Source organism: Triticum dicoccoides, chromosome 3A (genome assembly GCF_002162155.2).
Source record: "Triticum dicoccoides isolate Atlit2015 ecotype Zavitan chromosome 3A, WEW_v2.0, whole genome shotgun sequence".
Classification (NCBI taxonomy): domain Eukaryota; kingdom Viridiplantae; phylum Streptophyta; class Magnoliopsida; order Poales; family Poaceae; genus Triticum; species Triticum dicoccoides.
The window spans coordinates 633,945,974-633,956,189 of record NC_041384.1 but is presented as its reverse complement, the minus strand read 5'-3'; the positions used below and the strand labels follow the sequence as shown (position 1 = coordinate 633,956,189).

The following is a 10,216-nucleotide window of genomic DNA, read 5'->3' as shown; positions in this document are numbered from 1 at the left end:
AAACTGGCTTGCACCCGTTGTATGTGAACTTAGAGCTTATCACACCCGATCATCACGTGGTGTCTCAGCACGACGAACTGTAGCAACGGTGCATACTCGGGCAGAACACTTATACCTTGAAATTTAGTGAGAGATCATCTTATAGTGCTACCGTCGAACTAAGCAAAATAAGATGCATAAAGGATAAACATCATATGCAATCAATATAAGTGATATGCTATGGCCATCATCATCTTGTGCCTTTGATATCCATATCCAAAGCACCGTCATGATCTCCATCGTCACCGGCTTGACACCTCGATCTCCATCGAAGCATCATTGTTGTCTCGCCAACTATTGCTTCTACGACTATCGCTACCGCTTAATGATAAAGTAAAGCAATTACATGGCGATTGCATTTCATACAATAAAGCGACAACCATATGGCTCCTGCCAGTTGCCGATAACTGTGTTACAAAACATGATCATCTCATACAATAAAATTTAGCATCATGTCTTGACCATATCATATCACAACATGCCCTGCAAAAACAAGTTAGACGTCCTCTACTTTGTTGTTGTAAGTTTTACGTGGCTGCTACGGGCTAAGCAAGAACCGTTCTTACCTACACATCAAAAACCACAATGCGGTATAGTGATTGCTTTTTGATCTTCAGAAAGAACCCTGTTCATGGAATCCGATTCAACTAAAGCTGGAGAAACGGACACCCACTAGCCACCTGTGTGGGAAGCACGTCGGTAGAACCAGTCTCGCGTAAGCATACGCATAATGTCGGTCTGGACCGCTTCATCCAAGAATGCCGCTGAATCAAGAATCAACTAGTGGAGGTAAGCAATATGTATATACCCATGCCCACAACTCTTTGTGTTCTACCCGTGCATATAACATCTACGCATAAACCTGGCTCTGATGCCACTGATGGGGAACGCAGTAATTTCAAAAAAAATCCTACACACATGCAAGATCATGGTGATGCATAGCAACGAGAGGGGAGAGTGTTGTCTACGTACCCTCGTAGACCGTAAGCGAAAGCATTATGACAACGCGGTTGATGTAGTCGTACGTCTTCACGATCGACCGATCCTACCGAAGGTACGGCACCTCCGTGATCTGCACACGTTCGGCTCGGTGACGTCCCACGAACTCATGATCCAGCAGAGTGTCGAGGGAGAGCTTCGTTAACACGACGACGTGATGATGGTGATGATGATGCTACCAGAACAGGGCTTCGCCTAAGCACCACTACAATATGACCGAGGTGGATTATGGTGGAGGGGGGCACCGCACACGACTAAAAGATCAATGATCAACTTGTGTGTTCATGGGGTCACCCTCCCCCGTATATAAAGGAGTGGAGGAGGGGAGGGGCCGGCCCTCTCTATGGTGCGCCCTAGGGGAGTCCTACTCCCATCGGGAGTAGGATTCCCCCCTTCCCTAGTTCGAGTAGAAGAGGAAGGGAAGGAGGAGTAGGAGAGAAGGAAAGGCCCACCCCCAAAACCTATTGCTATTTGGCCTCCTGCCCAAGGGGGGCGCACTAGCCCCTTGTGGGCTGGTGTGCTTCCTTCTTATGGCGCATAAGGCCCATAACTTCTCCCGGCGGGTTCCGGTAACCTCCCAATATTCCGAAAAAATGCCCGAACCACTCGGAACCATTTCGATGTCCAAACATAGGCTTCCAATATATCAATCTTTATGTCTCGACCATTTTGAGACTCCTCGTCATGCCCGTGACCACATCCGGCATTCCGAACAACCTTTGGTTCATCAAAACACATAAACTTATAATACCGGTCATCACCGAACATTAAGCGTGCGGACTCTACGAGTTCGAGAACTATGTAGACATGACCGAGACTCACTCTCGGTCAATAACCAATAGCGGAACCTGGATGCTCATATTGGTTCCTGCATAATCTACGAAGATCTTTATCGGTCAAACCGCATAACAACATACGTTGTTCCCTTTGACATCGGTATGTTACTTGCTCGAGATTCGATCGTCGGTATCTCAATACCAAGTTCAATCTCGTTACCGGCGAGTCTCTTTACTCGTTCCGTAATGTATCATCCTGCAACTAACTCATTAGTCACAATGCTTGCAAGGCTTATAGTGATGTGCATTACCGAGAGGGCCCATAGATACCTCTCCGACAATCAGAGTGACAAATCCTAATCTCGATCTATGCCAACTCAACAAACACCATCAGAAACACTTGTAGAGCACCTTTATAATCACCCAGTTACGTTGTGACGTTTGGTAGCACACAAAGTGTTCCTCTGGTATTCGGGAGTTGCATGATCTCATAGTCATAGGAACATGTATAAGTTATGGAGAAAGCAATAGCAACAAACTAAGCAATCATCGTGCTAAGCTAACATATGGGTCAAGTCAATCACATCATTCTCTAATGATGTGATCCTGTTAATCAAATGACAACTCATGTCTATGGTTAGGAAACATAACCATCATTGATTCAACGAGCTAGTCAATTAGAGGCAAACTAGTGACACTTTGTTTGTCTATGTATTCACACATGTACTAAGTTTCCGGTTAATACAATTTTAGCATGAATAATAAACATTTATCATGATATAAGGAATTAAATAATAACTTTATTATTGCCTTTAGGGAATATTTTATTCATATCCCACATGACACAAATAGACGCCCAAATCGGATGCACAGTCAAACAATACCATTTGCCACTCTTTTCTCACTTGTGTCTCTGTGTCTTCTACACTAATTTAGTAATATCAATTTTTGCCACCTGAGATTTTTTTTGAAATAATTTTTTGCCGCTGCATGAAATTCAAAATTCTATTATATGGTGAGAAGAAATGAATCATATTTGGGATGAAGCGAACATGAGAAATAATAATCCACATCATCTATCTCAATTAGAAACCTTTTTCCCTCTCTTCCTCCATTTTGTGCTTTGTACAAAGTTTTTACGGGCGCCTAGTGTGCTACATGTATTGATCCTCCTCCAATGGCCGGAGAAACTAGAACACGCATGGGCCTGCCGACGTCGCCCTCTTGCAGGTGCATGCCTCCCCGTTGCAGACACCGAGGCGGTAGAAACAGGCAGAGGCCCTGCTGCTAGTGCGATGTGAGCATCGACTTGGCAAGTGGCGCTGCCTTGGACGGCGAGCACGACAAGCTCATGGACAGGTCCAGGTACAGGTCGGTGCAGCGAGGCGCGTCGTTGCTCCTGCCACTGTTATTGTGGCCATCGTCGGATGACGCCGGCCTCGTGAAGCTCACGGTGCTGCTATGGAAGGCGAAAGGCACGTTGGCAAGCCTGGACGCTGGCGTCAGAGAGGAAGGGAAGACGAGGTCGGTGGTCGATGTGGTGAGCCCTCTGGCAGCGCTGATGGGGCGGCACTTGTGCGGGTCCATGACGCGGTTGAGGAGCTTGCACTTAATGTGCGTGTTCTAGTAGTTTTTGATCTTGTTGTCCGTCTGGCCCGGCAGCTGCCCCGCTATCAACGACCACCTGCACGTATATTTGGAGTGACAAATCGTAGTCTTGATCCGTGCCAACCCTACAAACACCCTCGGTGATACTTGTAGAGCACTTTTATGATCACCTAGTTACGAAGTGATGTTCGGATACACACTAAGTATTCCTCTGATTTGAGGGAGTTGCACGATCTCATGGTCTTACAAATAGATACTTGACATGAAGAAAGCTGTAACAATAAACTGCTACGATCAACTGCATGCTAAGCTTACGGTTGGGTCTTGTCCATGATATCATTCTTTTAATGATGTGATTTCATTATCAAAATGAAAAATCATGTCTATGGTTAGAAAACCTTATCCATCTTTGATAAACGAGCTAGTCTAGTAGATGCTCACTAGGGACATAGTATTTGTTTATTTATTTACACATGTATTTAAGTTTCCGGTCAATACAATTCTAGCATGAATAATAAACTTTATCATGAACAAGAAAAATATGATAATAACCACTTTATCATAGGAGGAGGTGGAGCTCATGAGGCGGGTCGTAGAGGACTCCATGAACGCCCACGATGACAGGGAGGGCCTCGAAACCCAGTTCACCCTCTTTGCCGCCAGCGACATCGCCATCTCGAAGATGGACATGTCCGTCAAGGAGGAGGTGGTGGAGGAGTCCCCATTGTCACGTGGAACCCGCGTGCCAGAGGTGGAGGTGGTCGTCCACGGTGGCGGAGACTGCCGACGGGGTGGGTGTTGGGCCATGGTCGCCCATGACGCCACGCTCACCAGCGTCGGAGCCATCACCATGGGAGGAGGTGGTACGTCGACCTCACCATGGATGATGACGAGGACAGCGGTGCGTGAAGACGACGGTGGCATCCAAGACGACCACGGCGGCGGTATCTAATCTACCTTTTTTATGTTTTTTTGTTTAAGTTAAGTTTAAATGTGCACCCGAGACTAGTTTGAACAGTTTTAAGTTTATGCTAATGTTTAATTATGTTTTACGTGTGTTTTTAAAAATGTCCGGCCGGCTCTTTTTGAGTTTGCGGATGTGTTGCGGACAAGTTGCGATGTGGCGGTGCGTTGGGTGCACCAACCGGCGGACGGGCAAAACGGACGTCCATTTGGGGTTGACGGTTGGAGTTGGCCTTATAACCTACCCTACCGCCGGAGACCCTGACGGTAGTAAAAAAATCAGATCCTGATTAATTTTTGAAACCGAGGTCAAATCCGATTAAACTTTAAAAAAGGGTCAAAACACTAAATTTGGCCACAACGAGCAAGCAAGCATCGTCATCGTCGCCATGGCTACTGGCAACACTGCACTAGTGCACTGCCCAGTCCTTTCGGGATGTCTACGGCTACGGTCCAATGCTGGCAGCCCTGAAAGCAGACCAGTACTTGTGCCAATGCAGTACAGTATTTTGCAGGTGTTGCATGGACTTCACTGTATTGCAACGCCAAAACTGTCGTACTACTACGTGTCGTGGTTCTAACTCTGACAGTGATGTAGGGGGGTGAATATGGAGAGGCTAGATCTTAGCTATTGGGAAGTTGTTACACGCGAGGTTTACGAGTTCAGGCCCTTCTCAGAGGAAGTAATAGCCCTACGTCTCGGAGCCCGGAGGCAGTCGACTGGATTATGCGTGTATGGATACAGGGGTGTGAACCCTTCATACTGAGGAGGGGGTGGCTTATATAGAGTTCGCCGGCCCCCTCCTGCCCTCAGTAATGCAGGGTTTAAGGTACATTTAAGGTTGGGCGTTACTGGTAACGCCCCTAATAAAGTGCTATAATGATCATAAAGACTACTTAACAGCCGACCGTTTGCCTGCGGAGTGACTTTAGGTCTCATGGCAGTCGAGTGGTTGGCTTCATGGTCGAGTGATAGCTTCTTGGTCGAGTGTCTTGAACCCGTCGAGTGGGATACCTTCAAGTCGATTGAAAGGTGACTTCTTCTAGGGATGTCCTTGGGTAGGGCTCTTTGGACGGGTCCGTGCCCCTACCCTAGATACATAGCTTCATCATTAGCCCCCGAATGGATCGAGGTTAGAGTGGGGAAAGAGTTGGGGATCTTTCCGACTGGTTCTTCGGGCTACACGAGTGCCTCGTTTCGGGCCGATCGTCACGGATGACGTGATCAACCTCTTTCAGTCGCCTTGATCCATTCTAGGCCTTTCGTCGAGTGAATTTCTTTGCTTGTGACATGCCGAGTGTCGGCGCGAGCAAGGTCTTCTGTTTTTGGCAAGTCGTTCTGCGGCCCGCGGATGTCGCGGGATTCGGATTTTGGGAAGCGCGCGGGACGGGAGCAGCCGCAGTAATCAGAAGCGATGAAGCGGAAGTTCCTCGATCTCCACGTCGCCTTTTTCGCCACGTACTGCGCGCGCGTCTGCTGCGGGATTTGACTGGATAGCCTGGGCCTACCAGTCAGTCACTCGGGAGCGGCCCCTTATAAGTTGCCGGCTCGGGGTTTCCAAGCCGTGCGCTCTCTTCTCCTTCCTCTTCCTCTCTCCCTTCGCCAGTCCTCCCGCTACCTCCGCTCTCACCCTAGCGCCGCGAGCCCATGTGAGATCTCGCCGGTGACGATGGTGAAGGGCAAGACCACTGCTTTGGAGCGCGCGAAGAAGGCGGCGGCGGCGGGGAAAGGGAAGAGGTCTGCTCGGGGCGGATCCTCCTCCAGGACCGCTCTGCCCAAAGGTTGGATCCAGGGCGACTGGATGCCATCGGTGCTCCGGCAAGAGGATCTTGACGATATGGTCGAGGGGGGAGTCATTCCCCACGAAGCTGCGCATCTTCCGGGGGGAGAGATCGAACCTCAACCCCGCGACGGTGAGTGCGTGATCCTAGCCACCCACATCGACCGAGGATTTTCTCTGCCGCCCCATCCTTTCTTCCGGAGTTTCCTGAATTTCTTCGGAGCGCAGCTCCACCACTTCACTCCCAACTCCATTGTCTACCTTGCTGCTTTCATCTCCATGTGTGAGGCTTTCTTGGGTTGTCGACCCCATTGGGGACTCTTCAAACACATCTTTACCTGCCGTTCTCAATCGGTCAAGAAGGCTAAGTCGAGTGACGAGAGGACGCAGGTGATCCAGCTGTGCGGGGGCCTGGCGATCCAGAAGAGGGGGAAGAGTTGTTTTCCATCTATCACCTTCCCGGAGTCGGTCCGTGGCTGGCAGTCGACCTGGTTCTACTGCAAGGACGAGGCGACCCCAGGACAGTCGACTGGTCTTCCTCTTTTTTCCCTCGACCGAGCCGAGAAGCCTGCCTCTCTGAAAGCCGCGCCGGAGGAAAAGGCCCAAGTCAAGGTGCTGGCAGGTCGAGTGGTTGAGCTTGTCCGCGAGGGCGTGACTGGTATGGACCTGCTGGAGGTCTTCCTTCAAAGGCGCATCCAACCGCTCCAGGCCCGCGACCACCCGATGTGGCTGTATTCGGGTCTTGACGACACCACTCGGGTCCACCCGGAGGAGGTCACCAACGAGATGGTGGAGGGGTGGCTGTCGAGCATCACGGGGAACAAAGACAACCCCCGAGGAGCCAGGAGGGTAATCCCACTCGACAACTCGTATGAGGTGGACCAGGTATGTCTTTGTGCTCCCGACTGATATCTTGTCTTTTGTATTGGTCTTCTTTGAATAAGTCGATTGACTTTCGTCTTGTCTGTTGTTTTCCAGGCGACCACCAAGATGTACTCGACACCCAATGGGGCACAGGGGTCGACTGAGGAAGGGGAGGCGAGCGGAGGCAGCGGGGACGACCAAGGCGAGTGGGAGTCCGACGGTGAGGGAGAGGGAGGCGACGACATCTTCTCCAGCTAAGGGGAGGAGGAGGAGGTTGGACCCCCCCGCCCGGAGGGGCGATCCAAGCTCACCCACGATCCAGCGCGGGAACGTGGCAAGGCGACTGCTCCTGTTGGGCAGTCGTCGAAACGCCCTCGGACTTCTTCTCCTCCGCCAACTGGGAAGGCTCCCAAGCATCCACGAGCGACGCCATCCAAGCCGCCCAAGGCTCTGCCCAAGATGAAGATAGCTGTTCCTACCATTTCCGAGTAATAATAAGACTTGCTTTCCTTTGTCGGCCGTGGACGGATCCTTGGTCGATTCACTGAGCCAACTGATTGACTTTCGAGATTTGCAGCGGTGCTACTTCTGAGGTCTCCGCTAGGAACGACGACCAAGAGATGGAGGACGTTGTTACCTCCAACCCTGGTACGATTGCTGACGTCCTGCCTTTGAGTCGACTGAACCTTTATTGCTACTTTGGTCGATTGAATGTTTTCCTTGTAGCTCCTCCTCATGTTATCGACCTCCCGGACGATGAAGACAATGAACCGTTGAGAGTGAGGAGGCACAAGAGGGCATCGGCTGACAAGACCCCCCAATCCGCTCTGGCGTCCGAGGCCGAGGCTCGGGATGGTGGTGACACCACTCGGGCTTCAGTGACCTTCGCCGTTCCTCTGGCGAGTGCGCGGCCCTCGTCGTCGACTGTGGATCCGTCTTTGCTTTTTGCCACATACCCCGTCCCTGAGGACCAAGCGGCTGCTGCAAAGGAGGCTATACGCCAGGCGGGGATCATGATGGAGCAAGTGAAGATGGCTCGGGAGGCCAGCCAAGCAGCCTATGACGCGAGTTCGGCTCTTCAGAGCAACGTCCAGGTCAGTCGACTCAACACTTGGTCTGTTATGATATGCTGTTTGGAGAGTCTCTTTTCCGAAGATCTTTGTATCTGTACACCCACTGGGTGTGTCTGCCAATCCTTGGACAAGTGGGGGCACGCTAAGTGCACCCGCTGGGTGTAGTCCCCGAGACTACGGTGGACTGCTGGCAGTCGACTGTAGTCTTTACATTGTGTTGTTGTAGCTGTATTTCTTCACTCGGTTTGGTCGGGCCAGGTCGAGTGGAACTCCTTTTTTTTGGTCAAACCAGTGGGGGCACGCTGAGTGCACCCACTGGGTGTAGTCCCCGAGACTACTGTCGAATGTTTTTGATTCGACTGTGGTCTTAGAAACATCGTCATTGTCCCTTAGTTACTCGGAAGCAACTTATCTTGGACGTCTGTCGACTGATTTTGCTTTTACAGAAATCCTGCGAACTCGTAGCTCGCTATACTGAGTTGGAGAAGCAGAAGATTCAACTGAACCTTGATCTGGAGCTGGCGAGAATAGAGCTGCAGAAGGTCAGAGATGGCGCCGCAGGTAAGACGACTTTGTCGATTGGTTAGTCTTTGGGCTTGAGTACCCTTTTGTTATTTCCGATTCAATCATCATTTCTTCCCAGAAAAACTGAACAAAGCTCTGGCGAAGAAGGATCAAGACTTGGCTGTTGCCTGTAAGGAGGCTGATGACAAGACCGCTCTGGCCGCACAGAAGCTGGCTTCGGTCGACCACTTAGAAGAAGAGAATACCAAGCTGAGGACCGCTCTGAATGAAGCCAACAGGGAGTGTTCACATTGGAAGAAGGAGAACCTCACCCTGAGCGAGAAGCTGGAAGGCATCGCTCGCGGGAGGGATGACCTGGAGAGCTACTTGGGGAGCCTCGCCAAGAAGTTGTACCTTAAGCTTGAAGGTGCACATTTAGTTCCGACTGGTTTTTGTGTCGACTCAGTCTATGAAAATTGACTTATCCTTGGATCGTGTATGCAGAGCTTTGCCAGAATTTTGAACAGGAGACTAGTCGAGTGGAGCCAAGCTTGGACCCTGTTAACTCTCTTGTGAAGGACGAGGCTGCAATGAACGTGCTCCGTCTGGAGTCTCGAACTGCCAGCGTCGTTGACTATCTGGCTCGGCTGAAAGTGGCGATGCCGCGGATCGACACATCACTCTGGCCTGGGACGACGCTTCAGAACGACCTCGAGTCTCTGATGGCTCGACTTAACGAAGTCCCAGGTCGAGTGGCGGAATGGAAGAAATCTTCTGCTAGATGTGGTGCTGATGTCGCTCTGTCTCTGGTCCGCGTCCATTGCAAGGAGGCGCGAGAAGAAAAGCTAGCGGCCATCCAAGTTGCCAATACCAGGAAGCACAACTTTCAAGACTTCATGGAGACCTTCATCGCTGCTGCCACCCGCATTGCCGACGGGATCGACTTGGATGAGTTCGTCACCCCTTCCAGTCCTCCTCCCGAGGAGTGAAAAACTTTGAATTTACCTCGGGATGCCGAGTGGATTTGTAACCGTTTAAACTCCGCCGAGTCGAGGGCTCGAGTACTTTTAGGTCTGGGACCTTCTGGGCTTTTTCTGAACTTGATTTCTCGTTGGATATCTTCACGGTTTGATACGTCGAGTGGAACTTGATCTTCACTCGGAATAATCTTGTATTTGCGACGCAGCTCCGAGGGAGAAGGTAGCGGTCGACTCGCGGATTGGGTCGAGTCTTGTACTTAGGCGAGCACTGGGCTGTAGCTAAGCCTCCGAGTGATAGGTTTACTCTCCACTCGGTAGGATTTTTAAACACTTAGGCGAGCACTGGGCTGCAGCTAAGCCCCCGAGTGGGAGGTTTGCTCTCCACTCGGTAGGATTTTTTCAAACTTAGGCGAGTGCCGGACTGCAGCTAAGTCTCTAGGCGAGAGAACTTAGGCGAGTGCTGGACTGCAGCTAAGCCCCTGAGTGGGAGGATCACTCTCCACTCGGTAGGATTTTTTCAAACTTAGGCGAGTGCCGGATCGCAGCTAAGTCTCTAAGTGAGAGAACTTAGGCGAGTGCTGGACTGCAGCTAAGCCCCCGAGTGGGAGGTTTGCTCTCCGCTCGGTAGG

The 10,216-nt window shown here is 50.8% G+C and overlaps 1 pseudogene; it reads right to left on the bottom strand.

Annotated features, from left to right (window-relative positions):
- Positions 1 to 2,968: 2,968 nt before the first annotated feature.
- LOC119272708 lies at positions 2,969 to 3,754 on the bottom strand (annotated as a pseudogene).
- Positions 3,755 to 10,216: the final 6,462 nt, after the last annotated feature.